The sequence below is a fragment of the Mustela erminea genome, chromosome 7 (assembly GCF_009829155.1).
Source record: "Mustela erminea isolate mMusErm1 chromosome 7, mMusErm1.Pri, whole genome shotgun sequence".
In the NCBI taxonomy this organism is placed as follows: domain Eukaryota; kingdom Metazoa; phylum Chordata; class Mammalia; order Carnivora; family Mustelidae; genus Mustela; species Mustela erminea.
In genome coordinates, this window is record NC_045620.1 from 82,385,651 (window position 1) to 82,400,002 (window position 14,352).

Sequence of the window (14,352 nt, forward strand, 5' to 3'; positions counted from 1 at the left end):
ATTTTTTTTTTTTAATAACTGGAAGTTTGTACTTTTGACCACCTTCAGCAATTTGGCCCACCTCTCGCCTGTGGTAACCACCAGTCTTTTCCCTGAGAATCATTTTTCTTAAAGTCCACATATATGTGAGATGATGTGGTATTTGTCTTTTACTGTCTGACTTATTTTTTTTTTTTTTAAAGATTTTTTATTTATTTATTTGACAGAGAGAAATCACAAGTAGATGGAGAGGCAGGCAGAGAGAGAGAGAGGGAAGCGGGCTCCCTGCTGAGCAGAGAGCCCGATGCGGGACTCGATCCCAGGACCCTGAGATCATGACCTGAGCTGAAGGCAGCGGCTTAACCCACTGAGCCACCCAGGCGCCCAACTGTCTGACTTATTTCACTTAGATGGACTTGAGGGCATTGTTATGTTGCAAATGGCAAGATATCCTTTATGTTTATGGATGAATAACATTCCACTGTACAGGTTTCCACATTTTCTTTATCCATTCATTCATCGATATACAACAACTTTGGTTGTTTCCTTATCTTGGCTACTATAATGCTGCAGTAAGCATGAGGGTACAGGTATCTTTTCAAGTAAGTATGTTTCCTTCAGATAAATACTGATAAGTAGAATTGCTGGATTATAGAGTAGTTCTATTTTAATTTTTTTCAGGAAATTCCATGCTGTTTTCCATGGTGGTTGCACCAATTCACATTTCCACTAATCATGTACAAGGGTTCCCTTTTCTCTGTATTCGCACCAAAACTTATTTCTTGTCTTTTTGATATAGCCATTCTCACAAGTGTGAGAAACTTGATTGTAGATATTTCATTGTAGTTTCAATTTGCATTTCCCTGACGATTAAAGGTGTTGAGTACCTTCTCATGTACCTGTTAGCCCTTTGTGTGTGTTGTCTTTGGAAAATGTCTTCAGATCTTCTGCCTATTTTAAAATCAGATTATTTGTTTACTGCTATTACGTTTTATAAGTTCTTTATGTATTTTGGACATTAAGTCCTTATCAGATATATTATTTGCAAGTTTTCTCCCATTCCATAGGTAGCCTTTTCATTTTGTTGATGGTTTCTTTTTAGTTTGATGTAGCCCTCCGTATTTATTTTTGCTTTTATTCCTTTTGCCTTTGGTGTCACATCGAAAGAAATCTTTGCCATCATTGATGCCAAGAAGCTTACCAGCTGTTTTCTTTTAAGTTTTATGGTTTTAGGTCATTATGTTCAAGATTTAAATCCATTTTGAGTTAATTTTTGTGTATGGGGTAATATTATGGTCCAGTTCTTTGTTGTTTTTTTTTTTTTTTTTTTTTGGTAAAAGACTGATTTATTTATTTGAGAGGGAGTGAAGGAGGGGCAGAGGGAGAATCTGTGATGCAGACTCCCCGCTGAGCACAGAGTCCAATGTGGGGCCCGATCACAGGACCCTGAGATCATAACCTGAGCCAAAATTAAGAATCAGATGCTAAACCGACTGAGCCCACCCAGGTGCCCCTAGTTTTTTTTTTTTTTGTTTTTTTGTTTTTTTGTTTTTTTTTTTTGCATATAGCTGTTCCAGCACCACTTATTGAAGGGATGATTCTTTTCTCCAATGAGTATTCTCAACTCCCTTGTCAAATATACTTGATGTATATGTATGAATTTATTTCTAGGCTCTATATTCTTTTCCATTGATCTGTGTCTGCAATATAATGATTCAATGCAATCCCTATCAAAATTCCAATGGCATGTTCCATAGAACTACAACAAATAATCCTAAGATTTGTATGGAACCAGAAAAGATCACCAATAGCCAAAGTAATGTTGAAAAAGAAGAACAAAGTTGGAGGTATCACAATCTGATTTTTAGATACACTATAAAGCTGTAGGAATCAAAACCATATGGTACTGGCACAACACACACACAAAGATCGGTGGAGCAGAATAGAGAACTGAGAAACCCATGCTTATACAGTTAATCTTTAACAAAAGAGGCAAGAATATATAATGGATAGAAGACAGTCTTTTCAACAAATTGTGTTGGGAAAACTGGATAACTACATGCAAAAAGAATTAAACTTAACACTTCCTCATACCATATACAAATAAACTTAATGGATTAAGGATGTAAATGTGAGACCAGAAATCATAAAAATCCTAGAAGAGAGTACAGGCAATAAATTTCTCTGACATCAGTCATAGCAACATTTTTCTAGCTATGTCTCCTTAGGCAAGGGTAACAACAACAAAAAAAACTATTGGGACTACACCAAAATGAAAAGCTATTGTACAGCAAAGGAAACTGTCAACAGAATGAAAAGGCAACATAGTAACTGAGAGAAGGTATTTGCAGAGATATATCTGAAAAGTAGTTAATATCCAGAATATATAAATAACATACAACTCAACACCAAAAAAAAATTTTTGATTAAAAAATGGACCAAGGATCTTAATAGACATTTTCCCAAGGAAGACATACATGGCCAGCATACACATGAAAAGATACTCATCATCAGGGAAATACAAACCAAAACCAGAGAGGTATCACCTTATACTTGTTAGAATGGCTATCAAAAAGACATGAAATAACAAATGCTGGTGAAGATGTAGTGAAAAAGGAACCCTTATACACTGCTCGTGGGAATGTAAATTGGTGCAGCCACTGTGAAAGAAAGGATGGAGAATCCTTGAGAGTCCTCAACAAATTAATAATAGAAATACCATATGATCCAGTAATGCCACTACTGGGTATTTCTTTAAAATAAAACACTAACTTAAAAAGATAAATGTACCTCTGTTTATTTCAGTGTTATTGTCAATGCCAAAACATGGAAACAACCAAAATACCCATTAACAGATGAATAGCTAAAGATGTGGTATGTATGTATGTGTGTATACACACACACACACACACACACACACACACACACACACACACACTGGAATATTAGCCATAGAAAAGAATGAGATCTTGCTTTTTTAACAACATGGATAGACTTAGGGTGTATTATGCTAAACAAAATAAGACTAAGAAAGAAATTACATATTATTTCACTCAATAAACAAATAAAAAGCAGAAACAGACCCATAAATACAGAACTAGTGGTTGCCAGAGGGGATAGGGATGGGGCGTGGGCAAAATGGGTGAAGTGGAGAAGATGATAGATGCTTCCAATTACGGAATGAATAAGTCATACACTGTATGGTATTGCAGTTGCATTGTAAGGTGACAGATGGTAACTACTTTTGTGGTAAGCACAGTATAAAGTATAGACTTTTTGAATGACTGTTGTACATTTGAAACTAAAGTAACATTGTATGTCAAGCTTACCTTAGTAAAATTTTTATGTCTACAAGAGCATAAATATCCTAATAAATACTTAGAAATAAATTTATGGAAAGACATGTAAGATGTCTACATGGAAAATTATGAAATATTAGAAGTCAAATTAAAGAATTACGTAAATGGGAGGATATATAACATATGGACGGTTGAATATTCTGAACATACTAGTTCTCTGTATTGATTTTTTTTATAATTCAACGCAAACCCAATTAGAGTCCTAATCATACTTCTTTAATGTAAATTGACGATTGTAAAATGGAAATGGAAATGCAAAGGACCAACAAATAGTCAAGGCAATTCTAAACAACAAAGTCAGAAGACTTATATTACTGAAAATCCAGACCTTTTACAAATCTATAGTAATGGCAACAGTGATAATGATGAAAGATAGTTATAATGTAGTCACCCGACTTATGATATAGGTGATACTGCAGTGGAGAAAGGATTATCTTTTTTTTTTTTTAAGATTATTTATTTATTTATTTATTTGATATATAGAGAGAGACCTCAAGTAGGCAGAGAGGCAGGCAGAGAGAGAGGAGGGAGCAGGCTCCCCACTGAGCAGAGAGGTTGATGCGGGGCTCCATCCCAGGATCTGAGATCATGACCTGAGCTGAAGGCAGAGGTTTAACCCACTGAGACCCAGGATTATCTTTTAAATAAATGATGCTGGGTTATTTGGTTATCTATGTGGTTAAAACATCGATTTCTAAATCCTGCCCCACAGTGTATACAAAAATCAATTTTAGAATAGATCACTGATCTAAATACAAAAGGTAAAATAAAGATCTTAAAGAAGACATAAGAAATCTCTTCAAGATCTTAGAGTCTCACTAAGACTTTCTTAAAACAGGGCTCAAAATGTAATAAACATAATGGAAAAAATGGGTACTTTGTAGTACATAAATTGGAGTACATTAATACTAAAATCTTCTGTTCTCAAGAGAATATTAAAGGCAATCCAAGAGTATGATAAAATATCCATAGTATATATATCCAATAGTGGATTCGTATCAGAATATTTAAAGAACTCCTGAAAAATCATAAGGAATAAGGGTCGTAACTCAGTAGAGCAATAATCAGAAGTCTTAAAAGGTACTTCACAACACCTATATCTACATTTTCAATAAATATCTAAAATGTTATTCAACTTCATGAATCATCAAGGAAAATACAAACTAAATCTGCATTTATATATATATAGTGCCTCCCACTATATATTTTCCTCTCAGGACTGCCTTTGGTGTGTCCCACAGATTTTGAACCGTTGCGTTTTCATTATCATTTGTTTCCATGAATTTTTTCAATTCTTCTTTAATTTCCTGGTTCACCCATTCATTCTTCAGAAGGATGCTGTTTAGTCTCCATGTATTTGGGTTCTTTCCAAATTTCCTCTTGTGATTGAGTTCTAGCTTCAGAGCATTGTGGTTTGAAAATATGCAGGGAATGATCCCAATCTTTTAATACCAGTTGAGACTTGATTTAGGACCCAGAATGTGATCTATTCTGGAGAATGTTCCATGTGCACTAGAGAAGAATGTGTATTGTGTTGCTTTGGGATGAAATGTTCTGAATATATCTGTGATGTCCATCTGGTTCAGTGTGTCAGTTAAGGCCTTTATTTCCTTGTTGATCTTTTGCTTGGATCATCTGTCCATTTCAGTGAGGGGAGTGTTAAAGTCCCCTAATATTATTATATTATTGTTGATGTGTTTCTTTGATTTTGTTATTCATTGGTTTATATAGTTGGCTGCTCTCACGTTATGGGCATAGATATTTAAAATTGTTAGATCTTCTTGTTGGACAGACCCTTTGAGTATGATATAGTGTCCTTCCTCATCTCTTATTATAGACCCTCAACTCTATGGTCCACTAATCTTTGACAAAGCAGGAAAGAATGTCCAATGGAAAAAAGATAGCCTCTTCAATAAATGGTGTTGGGAGAATTGGACAGCCACATGCAGAAAAATGAAATTGGACCATTTCCTTACACCACACACGAAAATAGACTCAAAATGGATGAAGGACCTCAATGTGAGAAAGGAATCCATCAAAATCCTTGAGGAGAACACAGGCAGCAACCTCTTTGACCTCAGCCACAGCAACATCTTCCTAGGAACATCGCCAAAGGCAAGGGAAGCAAGGGCAAAAATGAACTATTGGGATTTCATCAAGATCAAAAGCTTTTGCACAGCAAAGGAAACAGTGAACAAAACCAAAAGACAACTGACAGAATGGGAGAAGATATTTGCAAACGAAATATCAGATAAAGGGCTAGTGTCCAAAATCTATAAAGAACTTAGCAAACTCAGCACCCGGAGAACAAATAACCCAATCAAGAAATGGGCAGAAGACATGAACAGACATATCTGCCAAGAAGACATCCAGGTGGCCAACAGACACATGAAAAAGTGCTCCATATCACTCGACATCAGGGAAATACAAATCAAAACCACAATGAGATATCACCTCACACCAGTCAGAATGGCTAAAATTAACAAGTCAGGAAATGACAGATGCTGGCGAGGATGCGGAGAAAGAGGAACCCTCCTACACTGTTGGTGGGAATGTAAGCTGGTGCAACCACTCTGGAAAAGAGCATGTAGGTTCCTCAAAATGTTGAAAATAGAACTACCCTATGACCCAGCTTGCAGTCCATTATTTGTGAGCGCATGTATTTCTACATAAGGATGCAGGATTCCCTTATGAGATCGGGTAATACTGATCTGTAGTGTTAGAAGTCAGGAGTGTTCATCCTTTGGAGGTATGAGAAGGCATGACAAGGAAGCCTTTTGGGGGTGCTGATAAAGTTTCATTATCAGCATTATAGTTGTGAGTGTGTTCACTGCATTGAACATTTACAGTATGTATACCCCTCCAGATGTATATTTTAATGTCTACTTCAAAAAGTACACATTTATTTTCCTATGACAGAAACAAAATTCAGCCCCTTAGAAGCAAATATTGTGATCCAACCATACTCTTTGTTGAAACCCCATGCTTTGGAATAGTAGTGTATAATGACATTGAAATAACTGCAAATGCTTTAGAAGAAAAGGAAAAGTAGGTGATAGAAACAAATTTAGTATTTGAATCGTCAGGTCAACAAATAAGTATGTGAACACTAAATAAATATATATATCTGCTGGTAGGTACTCTAACAGTAAAGGACCCTAGAGATTCCTCCCTTAACTCCATTGCCAAATATTTCTTTTTTTTTCTGAGTAAAAGACTTTCCTAAGCATTTAAGCATTTGAAGTAAATTCTTATAATCTCATACTCTATAGATCCTTAAAATAATATTTATTTAAATACTTTTAAAATATTTTGTTTTTAAGAATTTTTGAAATTCCATATGTCATACCCTGTCACATCAAGTTACCCTACATTGAATAAACAGAGGAAAGGTTATAAACTTAACATGCATACCACCTGACATGAAAATATTTGCCAACTGTTTCTTCTGCTTAAATGATTGTGTTCCAAATGTCTAGATTATTAATTTGGAAAAACTATAAATTTTATAAAAACAACTTAATTGTCATCTTTGTACATTATTCTAGTGCATACATTTTTTAAAAAGATTTTATTTATTTGATTGAGAGATCACAAGTAGGCAGAAAGGCAGGCAGAGAGAGAGGGGGAAGCAGGCTCCCTGCTGAGCAGAGAGCCCGATGGGGGGGCCTCGATCCCAGGACCCCGAGATCGTGACCTGAGCCGGAAGCAGAGGCTTAACCCACTGAGCCACGCAGGTGCCCTAGTGCGTATATTTTTGAATGCACCTAATTCTAGATAAGGAAAGAGTTTTACTAGAAACAACACGTTTCTCTTTCACATTTTGTCTTTTCTTTTATTTTGCATCTACATGTATGTGCTCAAGTTTGTATTACTTCCTTCTTAGAGGCAATTTACCAGGAACATAGTAACTCTCTAGTACACATGGAATTTACCCAGAAAAGAAAAAAAAAAAGAACTAATTGAATTTTATCAGAAAATTTACCCTGGAAATATTATGGTGTTTAAATCTTCATCACATTTTTCATAACAAATGCTATGTTAATGTAAACAATTTTACTTCTGATTGTTAAGGCAATGTGAAGTGTTGGATATTTAGGTAGCGCAGGAAAAAAGATGCCTAATGATATCTCTGCATCATACTTTCATCATCTGTAAGACAGATATGCTGCAAGACTGTCATGACTATTAAGTGAGGTAATGTACTGTGTTCAACATATTCTCCAACATCTAGTAAGAATTTTTAAAATTATGGCTAAAATCATAATACCTGGATTCTGGCTCCAGCTCTTACACTGATCACTGTGTAACTATGCCCAAACCTCTTAGCTTTTTTTTTTTTTTTAAGATTTTATTTATTTACTTCACAAAGAGAGATCACAAGTAGGCAGAGAGGCAGGCAGAGAGAGAAAGGAGGAAGCAGGCTCTCCGCAGAGCAGAGAGCCCAATGTGGGGCTTGATCCCAGGGCCCTGAGATCATGACCTGAGCTGAAGGCAGAGGCTTAACCCACCGAGCCACCCAGATGCCCCTCTTAGCTTGTTTCAATATCATCCCCCAAATAGGCCTAACAACACCTATGTCCTGTTCTTATCTTTAAGGTTGTTGAGATAATACAATGATGCAGGTAAGCACTATGAGAACTATAAAGCTAGTAAAAGTGGATGGTATTATTATGGTTCTGATGGCAGTTTAGAGGTTAATTACTACAAAAATGAGATTTAAAAATCAAGAGAGCTCTTCTCAAATCAGAAGTTACTTAATATGAATATTTTGTCCTGTTCATCACTCAGGTACAAGATGTTAACACTTGAATTTATGTAGTATAGAGTGTATGACAATTTATTGAAGGTTTTTGTTGAGCAGAAAGCCAAAGGGCCTCAGGAATTCACTAACAAAAATGCAATATTATTTTATTAGCATATTATAATCTGTAAAGCTCTTCAAAGATGGAAAACACTCTATAAATTCTTAGCATTTATTGCTACTAACACCTAATGAGGTTAAACTCTTCTTCCAAATGCAATTACTATTTGATGAATTAGTTGTTTAAATAACAACACATGACAAAAATGGTGGCTGCTGTATCCTATGAGTGATTTCAGGATTATAGCAATCATTATAGCTTCGGTTATTAAATAGTTATAACTACTAATCTATTATTCTACTATGATTATTATTGTCTCAGAAAATTGAGGCACTGATAATTGAAATAATTCATTTGATTGCAAACTTTAAGCAGGCACAGAATAAGGTCCAAGTCTCTGGGAATCTTCTGTAGTATAGATGCCATAGAGCTACATTGGCCAGTCTGCTAATTACCAGTATGTGTGGCTGGTAAAGTCTTGAAAGGTGACTAGTATGACTGAGGAAGTAATTTTTAAATTTATTTAAATTTAAACAATTTAAAGTTAAAAACTGATACTTAATTTAGTAATTGTAAAAAAAAAAAATAAGAATGTGTGGACCAACCTGGTTACCTAAAACTACTTCAACTATAAATTTTATGGAATCTAAATGCAGTTGAAGTGTTTCCAGTGATAATTTAACATCTGATTTGAGATGTATTTGAAAATTTGAAATTATGTATATGGCTTGCATTCTGTTTCTGTTGGACAACACTATTAAATAGGTTCAAAGACATGCAATAAATTATTTATGATATGGAGCTTACTCCCTCTTTTATCCTTCCAATCAAATTATAAAAAGTTGGAGGAGGATATGTGAATGTTAAAAAATTTTATTCAGTTATAGATCTTTGCTAGGTGGAAATTTTTCTCTCATGAACTATAATCTGGGATCACGTCAGTGATGTTCTCTTAAATGATTAACAACCAAAACAAAAGCAAACAAAAACAAAAACAAAAACCTACCCAATTTGCTTGTGTCTGTGATTAAGTACTCCTACTGTGGCTGTTTTCAATCTACCAATGTGATGTTACTGAACTTTCAGTATATCTCTTCCCAGCTCTGTTAGCACTTGCAAAGCCATAGAAGTGCATGCTAATGCATCACTAGGATACTTTCTGAATTCCTGATATCTGCATTTCTTGAAAGGTATGTATGTACGTGGATGGTAGCAGCTGAAACAGGTCAGCTTGAAACTAAATTCTACCTCATAGTAAACTATAAGAATGATTAACTCTGGGAATGTAGGGCATTTTATTTTCTTTAAGCCTTTGGGAAGTAAGTGACATAAAAACTCTGTTCCCTGATTCCCTTAGGAATATAGATTTATGGTAACATGAAGCCATTTTGTAAACTTTAAAATGGTTAAAAGGAGGTATTTTGATAAAAGATGTTTTTAACTCATAAGCCTTATAGACCAAGTATATAACAGATTGTTTTGTGAACAGTGGTTTCCAGGGCACATGGTAAGGGTACAGGAAGATGACCTGAAGAATTGATATAAATTCTGACACATTACATAGAGAATTTTATACATGTAAAATAAGTGTAAGATCCAAATTCAGCTCAAAAGTAAATAAATAATTTTATGATTTTTGTCAGCTAATATGTGAAATCAGCATTTATTTAGAAATCATTCAGTTTCTATATTAGCTTTTCTGCTTTGGCACCTTGATGTTACTTTATACTGAAATTTCTTGTAGCAAAACAAACACAATATAAGAGGATTTAAACCAAAAGAACCTTTGAATAAAGCAATTCCCCTGCTAAGTTTTTTCAATATGGATTTGTACAATTAGGTAGATATGAATAAATGATTTTTTTTTTTTTTTAGAGTTGTATGTTGTCTAGAATTCTTTAGAATCTTGATTGGATGCTACCTGGTCATCTAATCATATGTATAACATTTTAGTGCTGAAAAGATTTAGACTCTTCTAGGTCTGTCTCCTTATATTTTATAAATGAGCAAACTAAGGCACGAAAAAGTGACTTTTGAAATGTTAGATGGTTAGTCTGGACTAGTTTTAGCCAAAACTAGAACTTAATTTTCCTGACTACCACACCCTGGTATTCTTAAAGTTTATAGCATATAACTGCATGTCTATCCACATTTTGGGATTACTTAGAAGATACTTTTGTTGTACTCTACACTGGCCAAATTTGGACATATTCTGTTTATTCTTAATATTACATACTAATCCTCAAATAAAATTCTTCATTATTTTTTTATTTGCAGCCTGGATCAGCACAATTTACTATTCTGAACATAAGTAAAGCAGAAGAATACTTGAAACACTGACTCCTTTCTGAAAAGGAGAAAAATAGGGTAAAAGCCCAAATAGTGTAATATTTGCACCCTTCTCCACAGGAAAAAACTACTAACATTTTTTGCAAGTGTCAATTTATGACTAGGTAAGTTCTGAAAAGATGACATCTTGTTTCATTATATAGTTAACATATTTTAGAATTCTAAATACTGTTTAACTGTTTAAATGATGGAAAGGTCTGACCTGAGAATAAATACTAATTTAGAGAAAATCTATACTTGAGGTAATTAAGCACTGGTATTATTTAACATGTCGAATTTTGTGACTGACAGTGTTATGCTGCCACAAAGAAAGCAACAAAGGTTGGATATACACACATTCTAAAGAACTTTACTGAAAACTATAAATCTCTTTTAAGTTATACAAGTAATAGTCTTGTAGAGACCTCTGCAGCTAAGCAAAGCAGTTAGTCTTTGATGTTGCTTATAATCATGAAGGGTTTAGGATTATATCTTTAGGCAAAGATGACTAGAGATAGGAAGGTATAGATCAAAACTGACATCATGACACAATAAAGAAGAGATAGGTGAAGTGGAGCAAAAAGTAGGTTGGCATGAATGAATCAGAATAAGTCAAATAAGTAACAGAATGTGGCCTCTCAAGCAGGGTAGGTAAACAGTTAAACCCATTTTTTTTCTTTTTTTTTAAATTTAATTTCTTTTCAGTGTAACAGATTTCATTGTTTCTGCACCACACCCAGTGCTCCATGCAATACGTGCCCTCCATAAAATCCACCACCAGGCTCTCCCAACCTCCCTTTCAAAACCCTCAGATTCTTTTTCAGAGTCCATAGTCTCTCATGGTTCAATCTTTTTTTTTTTTTAAAGATTTTATTTATTTATTTGACAGACAGAGATCACAAGCAGGCAGAGAGGCAGGCAGAGAGAGAGAGAGGAGGAAGCAGGCTCCCCACTGAGCAGAGGGCTGGACGTGGGGCTCGATCCCAGGATCCTGGGGCTCGATCCCAGGACCCTGGGACCATGACCTGAGCTGAAGGCAAAGGCTTTAACCCACTGAGCCACCCAGGCGCCCCTCTCATGGTTCAATTTTTAAATTGTAGAATTTAAAGCTGCTTTTGTAGATTAATTTTAGAAGCTTTTTATATAAATAATGAGGTATTTTAAGTATAAGAGCAAAGTTTTGCCTTCATTTATGTATCATGTACTGCATATTTTATACAATTTTTGTCTGGTACCATGATTTTATAGTAAAGTCAAAAAGACGTAGTTAAGAAGATAGCATTAAAAATCAGGCTTCTGAATGATTTTTTAATGATATGGGAACACCATCACAATTTACTGTTGGGTAATGAAAAGGAAAATAAATTATTTGAATTTTGTTAAATATATGCTTAGTAAAAAGCAGAGTTTATCAGTTTTCTCTCAGTGATAATGAGTATTCTTTATCATTTTATACTATATATTTAATATTGCCTTCTTTAAATTTCTCCATTAAGCACAAATCAGCTTTTATATCAGAAGTTCAAAATATATTTTAAAGGGCTATGGGTAAATTATAAACCTTATAGCCTTTATAGCAGAGATATGAAAGATCATATACAAGAAGTATATTTGGAAAGATGATGCATTTGGAAGAATTTCTTTATATGCAGATACGTAGACAGGCACATTAAGTGCCACAGCAAATTGTCTTTGAATAGGGTTTTAAAAATATTTCCATTTCTGTGACTATGTGGATTATAGAGAGGAAAATGGTTCCCCATTTTGCTATTTTCTTCTGCTAAGTACTATTCTACAAATCTCATTGTAACACATCAACTGCTAGCTCTCCCCTTGAATGGCTATTACTTTTATAGATACAGGTGTTTCACTGGGTGTATGATTACCCACTAAACATGCTTCCCAGACTTTCTTAACGTAGGTGTAGTCTTACAACAAAAACTAGAAGAAAACACAGGGAAAGGCTCTTTGACATGGGTCTTGGCAATTTTTTTCTAAATGATACCAAAAGTGTAAGTAACAAAGGCAAAAATAAATAAGTGGAGTAAATAAGTGGAGCTACATCAAGCTAAAGAACTGTTGCACAGCAAAAGAAACAGTCCAAAAATGAAAAGCCAATTATTTGCAAACCATATATCTGATAAGAATATCCAAAATATACAGAGAACTCACAATTTAATAACAACAAAGAAACCCAATCTGAATAAAATATTAGCAGAAGATGGACATACAGAAGGCCAACAAGGTCTTGAAAATGTGTTCAACATCGCTAATCATCAGGGAAATGCAAATCAAAACCACAATGAGATAGCACTACATACCTTTTAGAATGGCTGTCATCAAAAAGAGAATAGACAATAAGTGTTGGTGATGATACAGAGAAAAGGGAACCGTGGTGGTGAGAATATAAATTGGTGTAGTTACTGTGGAAAACAATATGGGCGTTCCTTAAAAAATTGAAAACAGAACTACCATGTAATCCTGCAATCATACTTTTTGGTATATATACAAAGGAAATGAAAAATATCTGCACTCCTGTTTATTGCAGCATTAATCACAATAATCAAGACAGGCAAGGAACCCAGGTGTCCATCAGTGGATGAGTGGATAAAGAAGATGCAATAAGTATGTATATATGTATGATGTATGTATATACCAGTTGATATATATGTATAAATTGAGCCACGAGAAGAAGGAAATCCTGCCATTCACAACCACATGGATGGACCTTGAGAGCATTATATTAAGTGAAATAAGTCTGCAGACAGATGAAGACAAACACTGTACCACTTAACATGCAGTCTTAAAAACCTTAACTTACAGAATCAGTAGAATATCGATTGCCAGGGGGTAGGCGTGGCAGAATTAAGATGTTGATCAAGTGGTAAATTTTCACTTATAAATAGGTCTTGGGGAATGTAATACACAGCATTGTGATTACATTAATTGTTTTATATTTTATTTAAAAGTGCTAAAAGAGAAGAGTTACGTCTCGTCACAAAAAAATGGTAATCATGTTGATAGAGGTGTTAGCTAACACCACTATGGTGGTAATCATATTGAAGTTTATTTGTATCAGAAACATGTTGTACACCTGAAACTTACACAATGTTTTATGTCTATTATATCTCAACGAGGTTTTTGAAAAACAACACAAGATCAGAGGAATAAATATAAGAAATATTAGACAACTATGAGAAATTACCAGATATCATTGACAAACATCAAAGACTTTTTAAATGAAGAGAGAGAGCACATTCACGGCTGCAACAGTCAATACTGTAAAACTGTCAATATTAGGTTAGTGCAATTTCACTTAAAATATCTGGTAAAGCTGAGGTTCAAGGAAGTTGGTGGAGTAGGAGGATCTGGAGGAGGATCTCATCCCATGAACACTGAGCTAACAGCTACATTTAAGCACATCACTGTGAAAACAACCTGCAGATTGGCAGAACAGACCTTCCCCAGTTAACTGTAGAGAGGAAGCCACATCATAAAGGGCTTCTACGAGGGGCAGAGACTCAGTTAGGAACCAAACCCCCAGCGAGACTAGACACAAATTAGAGGAACACCAAAATCAGAGAGAAAGGAGAGGATCAGACCCCACATCAGGCATCCAGGCACCGGGAAGATGAGTCCCCATAACATCTAACTTCAAAAACCAGTGAGGCTTAGTTTTAGGAGCTTTTAAAATCAGTGCAGCTTAGCCTGCTACTTCTCAATCTGGGTGCTTTTAAAATCAGTGGGCTTAACTCTGGGAATGCTGAAGGATGACAGTAAACTCAGTCCCCACCCTTAAAGAGGGACTATAATAACTTGGC

General features: G+C 34.9%; 1 protein-coding gene across 6 annotated transcripts in view; it reads right to left on the reverse strand.

Annotated features, from left to right (window-relative positions):
• WDPCP (WD repeat containing planar cell polarity effector) overlaps positions 1-14,352 on the reverse strand; it is a 518,631-nt gene that overhangs the window by 141,118 nt on the left and 363,161 nt on the right. The window lies entirely within an intron of this gene.